Source organism: Cicer arietinum, chromosome 1 (assembly GCF_000331145.2).
Source record: "Cicer arietinum cultivar CDC Frontier isolate Library 1 chromosome 1, Cicar.CDCFrontier_v2.0, whole genome shotgun sequence".
NCBI lineage: Eukaryota > Viridiplantae > Streptophyta > Magnoliopsida > Fabales > Fabaceae > Cicer > Cicer arietinum.
In genome coordinates this window covers 11,349,399-11,366,511 of record NC_021160.2, presented here as the reverse complement: position 1 = coordinate 11,366,511, position 17,113 = coordinate 11,349,399, and positions in this window count along the sequence as shown.

Sequence of the window (17,113 nt, the reverse complement as noted above, 5' to 3'; positions counted from 1 at the left end):
AAATATTGATTTTGTTTGCTTGAACATCATGTCTTAGGTTTGAAATCGAAACTAACATTTGTGTATGAATTTTTAATGGTATTTATCATCTCATCTATGAAAAAAAAACAATTTCCTCTTCATTAATTTTTTGGGTTATTGATATAAATATCCTTCTTTTTATTTTTTAATTCCAAAATTCCCCACTTTTTAAAAAAATAATACAGAATTGCCCTACTTTTTTGCCCCAGTTGATAATCGCAACCTGGGGATGCGACTTTGTGATTGATATTTTTTTTCCATTTTAATAGATGGTCGCATCCTGTGGTTTGATTGAGACGGTGTTTGGTGCATGGTATTTTGTTGTGGGATTGATTGAGGCGTAGAGTGAACATTAGGATATGTTGAAGGTTGCAAACATGAATCACGCAGGTATCTTTACACACACACACACTCTCTCTCTCTCACACACACACACACACACACACACATATATATATATATATAATTTAGTGTGATGCTTGAACCAATTCATATATTCTTTAGTGTGGCATAAAACACCTTCACCGTACTGACCTTGCAATATATAATTCTGACGTTCATTCCAATGTTGAATCCCATCTTTCCAAACCACACTCTAATTATCATCAATGCCACGCCTCATGTCGATCTCATGGTAGAGCGTCATATCTTCTGGAGGTTGCAGAATTTGTTGATGAAAGCCGAACTGAAGTGCGACTCTATCTGCATGATGTTTTTCGACAATATGATAACAGTGCAGATAAGTACATGCAGTCCAAGTGTGATCTCTTGTTCGGGTACCTCGTGTTGGAACCCGAGATACGGTCTCCAACGAAACTGGATGTTAAAAAAATAGGCTAAAGTAAATATTAAGAGATATAAAAAAATTTAAAAGTGCAACTACATGAGAATGAATATATTACTTCATGAACCATCATATGATCGATTGTATTCCGGTATCCTTCTATATCGTTGTGAGGAACTCTACTGAAATTTAGACCCCCATAATCAAATCTGTCGAATATATAAAAAATAATAAAATTAGTAATAAGGTAAATAATAAGTTTAAATATATATATACAAGGCATAATTCTCTATAGAGTGTTGCTAAAACTGTCGAACCTCAACTATAGTGGGATGCTTTATTTAAATTTATGACAATTGGGAAGAGTCTTACAATCAACTTCCACGATGGTTATTAGTCATGCAAACATTTGCTCCAGGAACTATTATTGAAATGGAAAGAATCTCAGCTTATCATGAACATGGTTTGATAAATGGGATGACAATCTTTCATAGACTATTTTGCGCTTACGTTCCATGCATATTTGCTGTTAAATTTTGTAAACCAATTGTACAAGTTGATGGGACTTGGTTATACGACAAGTATAAGGGAACTCTATTGATAGCAGTTGCATATGATAGGAACGACAATATCATTCATATTGCTTATGCTTTTATGGAATGTGAGACAAAAGAGGCTTGGAGTTTTATTTTTTGTTGAGAAATTTGAGATCACACGTCACTCCACAAGCCAACATTTGTTTGATTTTAGATAGACACGAATCTATCAAGAGTACTTATAATAATCCGAATAATGGGTGGCAACATCCTCCGTCAAAGCATGTGTTCTGCGTCCGACATATTTCACAATATTTTACAAGGGAATTTAAGGATAATGTTTTGAAGAAAAAAGTTATTTCTATGGGTAATATTTTAATTTTTACTTTTTATCATTAATGAAAAATTAAATTATTAAGTTTTATAATTAGTGTAATAATGCATTGTCTACTGTTTCAATACAGGTTACTCAATCAATGAGTCTACATATCAATACTACCCCAGAGAAATTGACATCGTAAACCCAGAAGCTTTGAAATGGTTAGACAACATACCACGACAAGATTGGATTCAAGCATTTGATGGAGGTAGCCGTTGGGGTCAGACGACCACCAACCTTGTGGAGTCGATGAACGCATTATTAAAAGGACCACGCAGCCTTCCCATCACTGCTTTGGTCCAATCAACATATTATAAAAATGGTACACTATTTCCAACCATGGCAAAACCACACACATCAATTGAACTTCTGGTCAGGTATACACATAAACATGCATGACTTTTATGAAATCAGAAATACGTAAATTCAATAGTCATAGAGTCGATAGTTTTGATCAGAGCAACCATACTTTCATGGTCCAAGAAAGTCTGAATTATGTCGGGTATCTGGTCATACTAAGAAACATTGTTCAAACGTTGTTGTCACATCTACTCAAAATTGATGTATTTTTTTCTTTTGATTTAATGTATTTTTATTTTAATGTATTAATATAATTTTCTTATTATTATTATTATTATTATTATTATTATTATTATAATTATTAAAATTTATAATTTTATTAAATTTATTATTATTATTTTTCATAATAATATTTTGAATTTTTAAATATTTTAATTATTTTTAAATTATTCAATAATAATAATAAACATAATTAATAATAAATATAAATATTTATTAAATGGCAAAAAAGGAAGAAAAAAGAAAAACGTCTCAGTACAAGGTCGCATCCCCAAGATGCGATGAGCAACTGAAACAAAAAAAGTAGAGCAATTCTGTAATTTTTTTTTAAAAGTGGGACATTTTAGGATTAAAATACAAAAAGAAGGATGTTCATATCAATAAATTTAATTTTTTTATAAAAATAATACATGTTTAATTTTTCAGAAAAATTCTGTATGGTATTCTAATTAAGATAGTTAATATGTTTATTATATTATATTATTATTGAATTCAATTTATTTTTCATTAGTATTTAACATTTATAAATTAACGGTGTGTGTTGTTGATTTTATAATATATAGTATTACATTTATCTTTCTGAAAACCAAATATATTTATAATAGCATAGATAAAAATGTTGTAGGTGAAATTATCGAAGATCTCTAAATGTCCTATTTTTTTTTTTCAATAGGAGGTCGTTTCATGTGGAAGACCACCTGAAGACTAATTTTTTAAAATTCAATAAAAGACCGTTTCCCGGAGAAGCGACTTCTAACTACTGAATAATATTTTTTTTTTTTGAAACTCAATAGAAGGTCGTTTCCTGGGGAAACGACCTCTACCTGAATCATATTACTCAGTTAGAAGTCGTTTCCCCAGAAAACGACCTTCTATTGAATTTCAAAAAATTAGTCTTCATGTGGTCGCTTTCTCAGAGAACGACCTTCTGTTGAAAAAAAAAAAAAGTAGTGCATTTAGGGAACTAATTTTCAAAGTAGGACAATTAAAGATTTTTTTTATAATATATATATACAAAAGTCATTATTCTTCATAAGTATCATTAAAATTAGAGTCTAATGATATAATAAGGTATTAGAAGTGTCATGATATTAAAAATATACTTAATATAAAAAAATTAAATTAAGGTATGCATTTAATTAATGTTTAACTTTTTAAACTATGATATTTCAATGTTTTATTTTTTTGCTTATAAATAAGTACACATGGCTATTGCTTTTTAACATAAATTACTCATAAATAATTTTTAAAGTAGGACAATTAAGGAATTTTTTAAAAAAAAGGGATATATATATATATATATAAAAGTCATTATTCTTCATAAGTATCATTAAAATTAGAGTCTAACGATATAATAAGGTATTAGAAGTGTCATGATATTAAAAATATACTTAATATAAAAAAATTAAATTAAGGTATGCATTTAATTAATGTTTAAATTTTTAAACTATGATATTTCAATGTTTTATTTTTTTGCTTATAAATAAGTACACATGGCTATTGCTTTAACATAGATCACTCAGATATAAGATATCCACTTTGCCACTTGAAAAACAAAGCTTGTTAAAATGGATACTCTTATGAAGATGTTCCTAAAGTTTATTGTGTTACTTGTAACAATTGTTAGTGCTCTTGTTGGAAATATACAAGGTACAGCTTGTGTCAGATCTGGTGAAAAATGGGGCTCAGGTGTCTGTCGTTTGCCTCTATGCTGCAATCCTCCAATCAATAATATGAAGCTCTAAAATATTATAATTTTTCTATTATTTTATTACCAATGATTTTGTATTTTACAAAAACCATCTTATATTAATAATTGAAATAGTAAGATTGGTCAATAAATTAAATTTTGCTATTCTCTGTTAGTGTTTGCTTTTATTTGATTTTTCGGTGTGTGTGTTATATTTAAAAATAACACAAAAACAATAGTACACAAATAAATTTAGCCTCGATTTTGCTTAATTCATAAATATCTCTTATATATGATAATTTCTTCTCGATAATTCAACTATTCTTGGTTGAAAATAGTTTTAGTCTAATGCGCATATACTAACTAAGGATCAACAATCTCACATGGGACACACATTTACACTTTCAATTTAAAATATAAGTGCTACAAAATAGCTGTCAACTGAAATATAAGAGTTCCTCTAGATAATGATAGATCTAATTTGAATCAAATGTTCTATAGTTTTTAAATTTTTTGAACAATTTAAAAAATGATGTTTCAAGAATAATTTTTTGAATAATTTGAATAATTTGAATAATTGGGCTTTTAACATGAGGCGCTGGCAGATTTGTAAATATGTGAAAAACCATTAACACGGATTGACAACTGTAAAAATAAAATAAAAAAATTAATATATTCCATTATACTCCGTGGCTAAATCGGTTATTTATTAAACGACTTAATAAAATGAGGCAGTGGCAATTTTGTAAATATTTAGAACTTTTTAATGCGGTTCTATTAATAACCGACTTAAAGCAAAGGTAAACAATTCTATCTTCCACTTTAACCCAATGAAACGTTTTATCTTCCACTTTATTAACTATTCTATTATAAATCTTTTCTATTCTCTAACCATATTTCCGATCTATTTAATACGTAGATTTCTTTATAATAGCCAAACTTCAACTCAGTTTCATGTCGATTTCTTTACAATGGTCAAACTCAGTTTCATCGCCGTAGTCAAACTTAATTTCATAGCGTAGTCAAACTCATTTTCATCGCCATAGTCGCCATCTTCATCACAATCGTGTTTCATCGCATCGCCACCTTATGTTTCATCACCACTATTTCAGGTATGGTCTTCAATAATAAATAATTCATTTAGATAAAATGATTATCATACTCATAATTTCATTTAAATAATAATATCATATTATTTAATAGTTACTTATTTGTATCATAGTTATTTGAGTAAGTGTACAAGTGTGGATAAATTTTTACAACTTACTTTTAAAAAAAACTTCATAAAAACCAAGGAAAATTTTATTGTTGTTTTTTTTAAATAGAACCTGTTATATTTTGAAGAAATAAGAAATCATCATGGGATTTGTCATAGTTATACAAAACCGATATGGTATGATGATTTGTTAAACATGACAAATCTATAAGTGTGACTACTATGTCATGTTACATATGTTGAACATCTTAACATATATAGTTGTTTCATGGATGCAAGTACGTAATTTTTTACATGTTGTTATTGATTGTATTTTATTATATTTGTCTGATAAAAAATTATAAGTTGTTATTGATTGTATTTTTTAATGTTCATATGATAAAAAAATTAGGATTCAGCCGATATTGATTGTGTGTTTTCTTTTCTTTATAGATATTTGATGATTCAAGATCAAATCACCGGATCACAGTAAATAAGTTCGAAAACGTCGTATGGATTTTATTTTGAAATTAATTGAAGAAAATGACGATGCTAATATATGTCTATTGAATATTGTTACATTGTGGTTTTGTAATTTTGTTAATGGATATCTAATTATTAGTCGGAAATTTTGTACTCTATATTTTTTTGTATAAACATGAGATATTGTGATATTGTATATTTTGATTATTAGATGTTTATATAAAATTGTGATTGTAACTACAAAACTCTTATTTGAAGTTTAATACGAAATATTGTATGGATTAGGAGCGTGAAAACAAAATGAGAAATTTATATAAAAAAAAAATAATTATTTTAACTATATCTATTAAGTCAGTTGGTCAAAATATCCGACTTAAAAAAATGATGTGTTGTACTGAATTTATGATGTTTAAGTCGGTTAAAGTGAATCGACTTAATATGATGAAGCTCTGTTAAGTCGGTTCATGGAACGAGTTAAAAACAACATATTTTTTAAGTCTGTTGGTATCTTGACCTCGAAATAACAGAAAATATATCAGTTTTCGTTACCAAATTAATCAGTATCAAGCGCACAGCGGAATTTAAATTTTGAGGCATGCAAAGTTAGCAATATAGAAAATTAAAGAGAGAGAGTTAGAGAAGAAAACACAGAGATTTATCCTGGTTCGGTTGTTCCACAACAACCTACGTCCAGTCCTGAAAATCCAATCGGATTTCAGATTTTCTTCTCCTTCAATAGAAAGAATCAATTACAGATTGTCCAGTTTCCTCCCTGAAACCTATCAATCTCTAATTATATCTTTCCTATTGAATACCCTCTGATCCTTGTAGACACTCAGCAGCCTATCACAGAATCAAAGTACGACTCTTTCTTGTTGAGACCTCTCACCCAAGAAAGTAGCCACCAGTTTCTAGCTGGATTTTCAACGTTCGTTTTGGTTCAAAGATTTATTACAGAAAGAATAAAAGACGTAAAACAAAAGGGTCTTCAATCTTTATAAATGTTGCTCTTCACAAATCTGGATATTCATGGATTGTTCTTGAGCACATTATCATTTCTCTTAGATTGTCAACAAACTGTATTGAGATCTGTAATCACAATTATGAAGTTGTTAGTTTGTTGCCATGAACCGTTTTTGAGAGCATAAGAGAAATTATGAAAGTTATGAAAAAGTTATGTAAAAGTTATGTCAAGTTATTTGAATAAAGATTGAAAGACAACTAAATCGATGTCCAAATCGATTGTTCCACATGTTAAAAAACTGAACACTGAATCAATCGATTTCCAAATCGATGCTCGGGATTTTTACACAATATTTTCCAAAAATCTGAACTCTGGGCTAACCAAATCGATTTCCAAATCGATTTTATAAACAGTTTTCATCAAGTAATCGATTTCCAACTCGATTAATCTGGAAAACTTCACTGATAAATACCAAAATCACAAAAAAACTTATATCTCACTAGGATCAATGATCCCTAGTTTCATCCTTATGTTCAAAAAGCTTTCTTTTGGTAATGCTTTCGTGAAGATATCTGCTAGTTGTTCTGTAGTATTCACATATTCAAGTTTGATGACTCCATTCTGAAAATGATCTCTTATGAAGTGATGCCTTACCTCAATATGTTTTGTCCTTGAATGCATTACTGGGTTCTTTGTTATGCTGATAGCACTGGTGTTGTCACACATGATCGGCACTGTTCCCAAATCAACACCGAAGTCCATTAGGTGCTGTTTCATCCACAAGATTTGAGCACAACAGCTCCCAGCTGCTATGTATTCGGCTTCTGCAGTAGACAAAGCAATACTTGTTTGCTTCTTACTAAACCAGGACACTAGAGAATTACCAAGTAGATGACATGTACCTGAAGTGCTTTTTCTGTCAAGTTTACAACCAGCAAAATCTGAGTCTGAATACCCAACCAAAGTACATGTTGAACCTTTTGGATACCACAAACCAAGGTTCTTAGTACCTACTAAGTATCTGAAAATTCTCTTTACTGCAGTGAGGTGAGATTCCTTCGGATTCGATTGATACCGTGCACACATGCAAACGCTGAACATAATATCGGGTCGGCTTGCTGTAAGGTAGAGCAGAGATCCAATCATACCACGAAATCTGGTTACATCTACAGGCTTACCTAACTCATCTCGGTCTAAGAAATTTCCTTGACTCATGGGTGTATCAATGGACTTAAGCTTATCAAAGTTAAATTTCTTTATCAAATCAGAACAATATTTGGATTGACTAATGAAAATGCCTTGCTTGGTTTGGTTAATTTGAAATCCCAAGAAATATGATAGTTCACCCATCATTGACATTTCAAATTTACCTTTCATCAAGTTTTCAAATTCTTTGCAAAGCTTGTCATTTGTTGATCCAAATATAATGTCATCAACATAAATTTGGACCAGCAAGATGTCATTTTCAATAGTTTTTGTAAAGAGTGTCTTATCAACATTTCCTCTAGAAAAATTTTGTTGAATGAGGAAAGTGCTGAGTTTCTCATACCAAGCTCTTGGAGCTTGTTTCAACCCATAGAGGGCCTTTGAGAGTTTATACACATGGTTAGGAAAATCTGGATTTTCAAAACCTGGTGTTTGGCTCACAAAAACTTCCTCTTGTAGGTCTCCATTAAGAAATGCACTCTTCACATCCATTTGATATAGATTGAAGTCCATGATACATGCATAGGCCAACAAAATCCTTATGGCTTCTAGTCTAGCTACAGGGGCATAGGTCTCATCAAAGTCTATTCCCTCCTCTTGACTATAACCCTTTGCAACTAATCTGGCCTTATTCCTAGTTATCACACCATTCTCATCTAACTTATTTCTGAACACCCACCTAGTTCCTATAACATGCTTACCCTCTGGCCTAGGTACCAAGTTCCACACTTTGTTCCTCTCAAACTGGTTTAACTCCTCTTGCATAGCAAGTATCCACTCACTATCTAAAAGGGCTTCCTTAATGTTCTTAGGTTCAATCTGAGACACAAAGGCTGTGAGGTTACAGAACTCTCTAAGGTTTCCTCTAGTTGACACACCTCTAGAGATGTCACCTATGATGTTGTCTAAGGGGTGGTTTCTATTGAATCTCCATTCCTTAGGTAACTCACTGGTTTCTATAGGTTCTATAGGGTCTGCACTAGTTGGAGGATCAGCTATAGGTTGTTCTAGGGGTTCAGATTCTACAACATCATCCAAAATATCATTAACCTTAGAAGGAGTTTTGTTCAAGTTTTCTGTAAAAGATTCATCAAACTTTACATGAACTGACTCTTCTATGGTTTTTGTTCTTTTGTTGTAGATTCTATAGGCTTTACTAGTTTGGGAGTATCCTAGAAAGATTCCTTCATCTGCCTTAGGGTCAAACTTTCCTAGGTGTTCCTTGCCATTGTTCAAAACAAAGCACTTACAACCAAAAATCCTAAAGTAAGACAGGTTTGGTTTTCTACCCTTGTAAAGCTCATAGGGTGTTTTCTTAAGAAGGGGTCTAATCAGTACTCTATTCACAATATGAGTGGCTGTACTAATTGCATCTGCCCAAAAGTACTTAGGTAGGTTGGAGTCCTTAAGCATGGTCCTAGCTAACTCTTCTAGGGATCTATTTTTCCTCTCCACTACCCCATTCTGCTGTGGTGTCCTAGGGGCTGAATACATGTGGTTGATTCCATTTGATTCACAATAATTTTGAAAAAGATCATTTTGGAATTCACCTCCATGATCACTTTTTATTGAAACAATTTTCAAATCATTCTCATTTTGTACTAAAGCAGCAAACTTTTTGAAAACAGAGAATGTATCACTTTTATGAGCTAAAAAGTAAGTCCATGTGAATCTAGAATAATCATCAACCAGCACATATCCATATAGGTTCCCACCTAAACTCTTAACTTGGGCAGGTCCGAAAAGGTCCATGTGAACTAGTTGTAAAACTCTATTTGTTCTAACCAAATCTATAGAGGGAAACGGAGTCTTAACCAGTTTACTCTTCTCACATGAATCACACAACCTATCCTTAGAAAACTTCCTATTGGGGAGTCCTATTACTAGCTGTTTGCTAACAAGCTTATTCAAGTGATTAATATGAATATGAGCAATGCGTTTATGCCACAACCATGTTTCATCTTGATTTGATAACAAGCAACATACAGCACTTGGTACAGAATTGAAATCCAACATATAGATGTTGTTAATTCTGTCACCAATCAGCTTTATGTTTTTGTCATCTTTATGCTCAATAATGCAAGATTGTGATGAAAAACTTACTTGAAAACCTTTGTCACATAGCTGACTTATGCTTAGCAAGTTATGCTTGAGTCCTTCAACATATAATACATTCTTAATCACTGTTGTTGACTCATTGCCTATATCACCAATTCCAATAATTTTTCCTCTATTGTTGTCTCCATATTTGACAAAACCTCCTTCCTTTAATGTCAAGGACAGAAATTTGGATTTGTCCCCTGTCATGTGCTTCGAACATCCGCTATCCAAATACCATGAGTGCTTAGTGGATGTCAAGCACACCTGCAAAACAAAATCAGAATTTTGTTTTAGGTCCCCAATCTAAATTGGGTCCTGTTTGGTTAGTGTCAAACACAGATTTCTTTGCTTTCCAAATTTGCTTCCATCCCTTATTGGCTAATTTTTTAAACTTGCAATTTGACACAAAATGTCCATTTCTGCAACAGAAATGACACTTGCCATTAAAGGATGAATGGTGATTTGGCTTAGTAAAGATATCATACATATTCTTAGCAATGGCAGATTTCTGACCATGTTTGACACTTCTGGTTTGCATATAACCAATACCATATCTATTTTTATTCCTTTTAACATGCATGTTTGGTGTATATCCTAAACCAGATTTTTCATGAACATGTCTTTGATTGCTAAGTATGACATTCAGTTTATCTTTACTATTAGCAAACTTTAACAAATCAGATTTTAATGATGTAACTGTATGTTCAAGTTCAATGCACTTTGCAGATTTTTCTTGTGAATCCTTTTTCAGTTGTTCACATAAATTTTCAATTTCTTTATGCTCAACATTCACTTGTTCAAGCATTTTCTTTGTGCTTAACAACTGTTTTATGGAGTTCACATAATCATCATGCAATTCATTGAAAGCTTCTTGAAGTTCATCATATGTTGGATTAAATTGTGAACTAACCTCTTTTTCCGATTCTGAATCTGAATTTGCCATGAGACACATATTGGCTTCTTCTTCATCCGAAGAGGCAGAGGATTCATCATTATCGTTCCAAGCAATATACGCCTTCTTTGTTTTGGTGACTGGTTCTTTGCCTTTTGATTTTGCAGCTTTATTTTTGTTCTGCAATTTGTAGCATTCTGACTTTATGTGACCAGTCTTCCCACATTCATAACATGTAATTTGCTTGTTGTCGCTAGTCTTGGAGCTGGATGGTTTTCTGAATTTGTTATCTTTCTTCTTCAGAAATTTCTTAAATTTCTTGACAAGCAGTCCGATTTCTGGTTCTTCATTGTCACTGCTGGATTCATTTGAGCAGCTATCGGATTCAATTTTTGACTGATTTGCTTGAACCTTCAGAGATAAACCTTTCTTTTTCCTACTTTCCATTTCGGATTCATCCAGTCGTTGTAATTCCATTTCATGTTCCCTTAACTTTCCAAATAGTGTTGCTGTCGTCATCTTTGCAAGATCTCTAGACTCAGCTATGGCTGTTATCTTTGGCTGCCATTCTCTGGTTAAACATCTCATGATCTTTCCAATCTGCTGTTCATTATCCACATCTTTTCCTAGTGCATGCAGGTTGTTGACTATGTGTGTGAATCTGGTTTGCAAATCGCTGATTGACTCTTCTTTCTTCATGCTAAATAATTCATATTCGTGCATGAGCGTATTCACACGAGCTCTCTTAACATCAGTAGTACCTTCGTGAGTTTCTTGGAGGATGTCCCACATCTCTTTTGCTGACTTGCAATTGGACACTCTAAAGAACTCTTCTGCACATAGGGCGGACGTGATGATGTTCTTAGCCTTCGCATTGAAACCAACCTTCTTCTTGTCATCATCTGACCAGTCGGCTCTAGGCTTGATAATCATTGAGTTGTCAGTTCCTGCAATCTTGGGAATGTACGGACCGTTTTCAACAGCATCAAGGATATCTATGCCACTTGCTTCCAGAAATATGAGCATTCTTTGCTTCCAGTACATGTAGGCTGTACCGTTGAAAGCTGGTGGTCGTGCTAACGAAGCGCCTTCTCCCAGAACGTCAGTTGAGGCCATCTTCTTATAAGTTTTACCTCTCAAGAAGTTGGCTCTGATACCAATTGTTGGTATCAGTGACCTCGCAATAAAGAAAATATATCAGTTTTCGTTACCAAATTAATCTGTATCAAGCGCACAGCGGAAATTAAATTTTGAGGCATGCAAAGTTAGCAATATAGAAAATTAAAGAGAGAGAGTTAGAGAAGAAGACACAGAGATTTATCCTGGTTCGGTTGTTCCACAACAACCTACGTCCAGTCCTGAAAATCCAATCGGATTTCAGATTTTCTTCTCCTTCAATAGAAAGAATCAATTACAAAGATTTTCCAGTTTCCTCCCTGAAACCTATCAATCTCTAATTATATCTTTCCTATTGAATACCCTCTGATCCTTGAAGACACTCAGCAGCCTATCACAGAATCAAAGTGCGACTCTTTCTTGTTGAGTCCTCTCAACCAAGAAAGTAGCCACCAGTTTCGAGCTGGCTTTTCTTGCGTTCTATTTCGTTCAAAGTTTTATTACAGAAAGAATAAAGATTGTAAAACAAAAGGGTCTTCAATCTTTATGAATGTTGCTCTTCACAAATCTGGATATTCATGGATTGTTCTTGAGCACATTATCATTTCTCTTAGATTGTCAACAAACTGTATTGAGATCTGTAATCACAATTATGAAGTTGTTAGTTTGTTGCCATGAACCGTTTTTGAGAGCATAAGAGAAATTATGAAAGTTATGAAAAAGTTATGTAAAAGTTCTTAGAAGTTATGAGAATAAAGATTGAAAGACATCTTATATAGTTTCTGAAAAACCAACTACGAAATCGATTTCCCAATCGATTTTGTAAAGTTATAAAATGAGCTAAATCGATTTGCCAATCGATTATCGCGATCTTGGTTTTCTTTAATCTTGAAACTATACAAGCTAATCGATTTACCAATCGATTCTTTAAAACAACACTTTTCAGCAGAACATGTCCAGACCTGTATAAATCGATTGCCTAATCGATTTCTGGGAAACTGTTTTAATAAAACTATTTTCAATCGATTACTCAATCGATTTGCCAAACTTCAGAGTTCACTGTGTTTTCAACAAGTTTATTTCAATCGATTTGCCAATCGATTGTTTTCAAAACAGTGGCTCAGGTTTTTGATGTCAATCGATTTGTCAATCGATGTGATTCAAAATAGTGATTCAGTTTTAATATCAATCGATTTGCCAATCGATTGTTTTCAAAACAGTGGCTCAGCTATTTGATATCAATCGACTTGTCAATCGCTTTGGTGTCATGTTCCTGAAAAGTTTTTACCTGGTGTTTAGTTCAATCGATTTGCCAATCGATTGCAACCAAACTTTATCAAAATTAAAGTGTTAACAATAGATTGTCCAATCGATTGTATTTGTCACAGGTGAGGTTATTTTTCAAATGATACTTTGTCAATCGATTTGCCAATCGATTTCCTCAGCACTGGAGTGCCACTGTGACTCATCCAATCGATTTACCAATCGATGTGTTACCATCAGGTTTGATTTGTGAAATGTTCAATCGATTTACCAATCGATTACTCTTAAGATTTCCTTACACCCTTGTTATGAAATCGATTTCCCAATCGATTTACATATTCAGAATTCAACTTTTGTTGATTTCTTGTGTTCCAAGCTATTTGATCCAAGTGTGTAGGATTGAATTGGTGTTCCTGAAATTTTGCTCAATTGAAATATTAGATTTATCATATTAAGTATGAATATTGTTGAATTGTGAATTATGTCAAAATTAGGAATCAAAGGATCAAAATCCAACAAAGTCGTTTGTTGTTAACTCGGGCACGGAACCGACTTAAAATGTACATTTTAACCGACTTAAAAAGACAAAATTCTACTAGTGTTTGCTCCAAGAAATTAGAACTCTTTACTTTAGATCCAGTGATGGTTATTGATAAAAGATAGAAGGACACAGTCAACTTATTTTGCAACATATTAATCTAGTAACTTTTGGAAGTGCTTTCTTTGATACTATTGGGGTCTAAAATTTTGAGGATTTTTTAAATTCAATGTAGTTGCCATTAAAATTTTATTTAAAAGGAAAAAATATTAGGAAATTCTTTAAGAACATAAAAATGTTCTTTGAAGTCATATTTAAGATTTGAGAGTCGATTATGTGTAAGAAATATATTAGGACCTTAAGAGATTTGTTAAAAAACAGTTACCTATAATTAATTATGTAAAAATTTATGTTAACTTTAAAATATTTATTTTTTCTTATTAGTTAATTGCGAATATAATTTTTCTATAAATGTGATGTTGAAATAAAAAATATATTCAAAATACAGAGTTTTTTTTTTATTATTGCACTTTACAAGAGTTTGTTCTTGCTGTAACACCCCTAATTTTATAAAAAATTATTTTATTAATTAAATAAAATTTTAAATAATTAATTTGATTTTAAAATATATGTTAATTAATTTTCTTTATGTGTGCTTTCTATGATGTGCTAATTTGATACATATTTGACTAAATAAGTGATATAAATAACAAATATTATATTTTATTATTTTATATATTTTTTTATAAATTAGTGTATATATTTTAAAGAATAATATTTTAGGAAATTTTGCGTGTATATGTGCATTAGTAATTAATATTGATATTTTTTATGTTTGACTAATGTTAAGCGTGGTCATATTTATATTTTAATTATTTTTAAATATCTCTTATTTTAGTTATTTATTTTATAAATAATTATGTTGAGATAATAATAATATTGTGTTTGATTTTCTTTATTTTTATATACTTGTTATGTGATTTTTATTTTTTTATATTTATTAGTAATATGTTTTTTTAAGTTAATTGGTAAAGAAAAGGTTAATTGGTTTACTTTTTTCAACAATAGTAATGAATAGTAGTGATGAGTATTCAATTTTTTTTTGTAAAATATGGGAATAAATATAACAAAAGTAAAAAAAAGGAAGACTTCGCCGAGGAAAACCAACCCTCATTTCTATGACATTTAAAAAAGAGGGTCTTGATATGTGTGAACATATTAAATTAAGCTAACTTTGTAAACATTTTCTAAAGTCCATTTTGTTTAGCTTTCTCTTTTAAGTTCCTTTTAAACATGTTATCAACACAATATTTTGACCAACTTATAAAAGTCAAAAGTTTAGAATATATAGTATTTACAAAAGAGACACTTATAGGTATTTTTTTCTTTCTTTTTTGTAAAATAAAATTGTGCGTATCTTTTATGTTGATTGATTTCCTTTGTTTTACTCACGTGATTGATTTCTTGAGCAATTTTTGCTTCACAAAAGGCGATATCAAAGGAGTAACTTATGAACCTTATTTGGTTAACTTGTGTATGATCTATATGGAAGATGTGTAATCAGGTTTGTTATTTATAACAAGAGTATATTGTTGATCAATTATTAAATAATATTCAACTTTTCTTTATGTTTTCATTTTTAAGTTGACTATATTAAAAAGATATTAATTTTAGATATTTTTTAATGATAAATATTTATTTTGTATATGATTTTAATAATAAATTATCATCGATATATTATAATTATTCTCAATTTGACTTAGAAGATATAAAAATAAAATCAAATATGTGTCATTTGTTACATATTTTTGTTATATTTATCAATGATAAATATTTGTCTGATATTTTTTTATGTATCATTGAAAAATGTTTTTTCAATAGTTATTTATTTATTTAAAATTGATCAATGATAAATACATGTTATGTGTTATTTTTATATAGCAATGACAAATATTTGCCTCAATTTTTTTTTTTTTTTTTTTTTTTTTTTTTTTTTTTTTTTATATTTATCGATGACAATGTTTGTTCCGTTTTTTTTTTACATAATAGTGAAAAATATTTGCTTCGGATTATTTGATATGTATCAATGATAAATATTTTTTCTACGCATTTTTTTTATATTTAGCAGTTAAAAATATTTTTCTCATATTTTTTTTATATTCGACATGTGTTTTATTATATTTATTATTGATAAATATTTATCTCGTGCAGTTTTTTTTTAAATAATAGTGACAAATATTTGCTTCGTATTATTTGATATGTATCAATGATAAATATTTTTTCTACGCACTTTTTTTTTATATTTAGCAGTGAAAAATATTTTTCTCATATTTTTTTAACATTCGATGTGTTTTATTATATTTATTATTGATAAATATTTGTCTCGTGCAGTTTTCATGTATCAATAACATATATTTTTTTTAATATTTATTTGTTTATTTATAAGTAACAAATATGAGTCATATATTTTTTTATGCATCACAAAACATATATTTGTTTTGTGTTTTACTATATTTATCAGTGATGAATATTTATCCCGTGTTTTTTTTTAATGTTTATCAGAGACAAATATACATCACATATGCTTAATGAATCAATGACTGATATTTATCATGTGTTATTTTATATTTAATAATTATAAATATTTATACCATGTTAACTATTTTTAACAGTGATCAATATTTATCTCGTATTTTATTTTATATTTATCATTGAAAAACATCTCTCTCGTATTTTTGTATGTATTAGTGAAAAACATTTGTACCATTTTCTTATATTGATGTATGAAACCTTATTGTTAGTGGATTATAATTGTTCTCGTTCTCTTTGACAAATATTTATTTCGTGTATTTTTTTTAACAATTTTCTATGATAAATATTTCACTCATATATTTTTATATTTTATCAGTTGCAAATACTTGTCCCGTGATTTTTATATTTATCGATGATAAATATATATCCGGTGTTGTAACACCCTAAATTTTATGATAAATTATTTTATTAATTAAATAGGATTTTAAATAACTAATTTGATGTTAAAATTATTATAAAATATAGGTGATTTTTATGATGTGCTAGTTTTATATATACTAAATTACATGAGCGATATAAATAATAAATATTATATTTTATTATTTAATATATTTTTTAAAATATAATAGTATTTAGTGTAATATATATTTTAAATGATATATTTTATTATTCGTATATAAATTTTATACGAATTTACGTGTATATACACACACCCAATTAATATATCATTCTTTTATTCGTTTGACTATTATTAAATGTGTACTTAATTTTATTTATTTAATTCTAAATATATTTTATTTTAATTATTTACTTTATAAATAATTATCTTGAGATA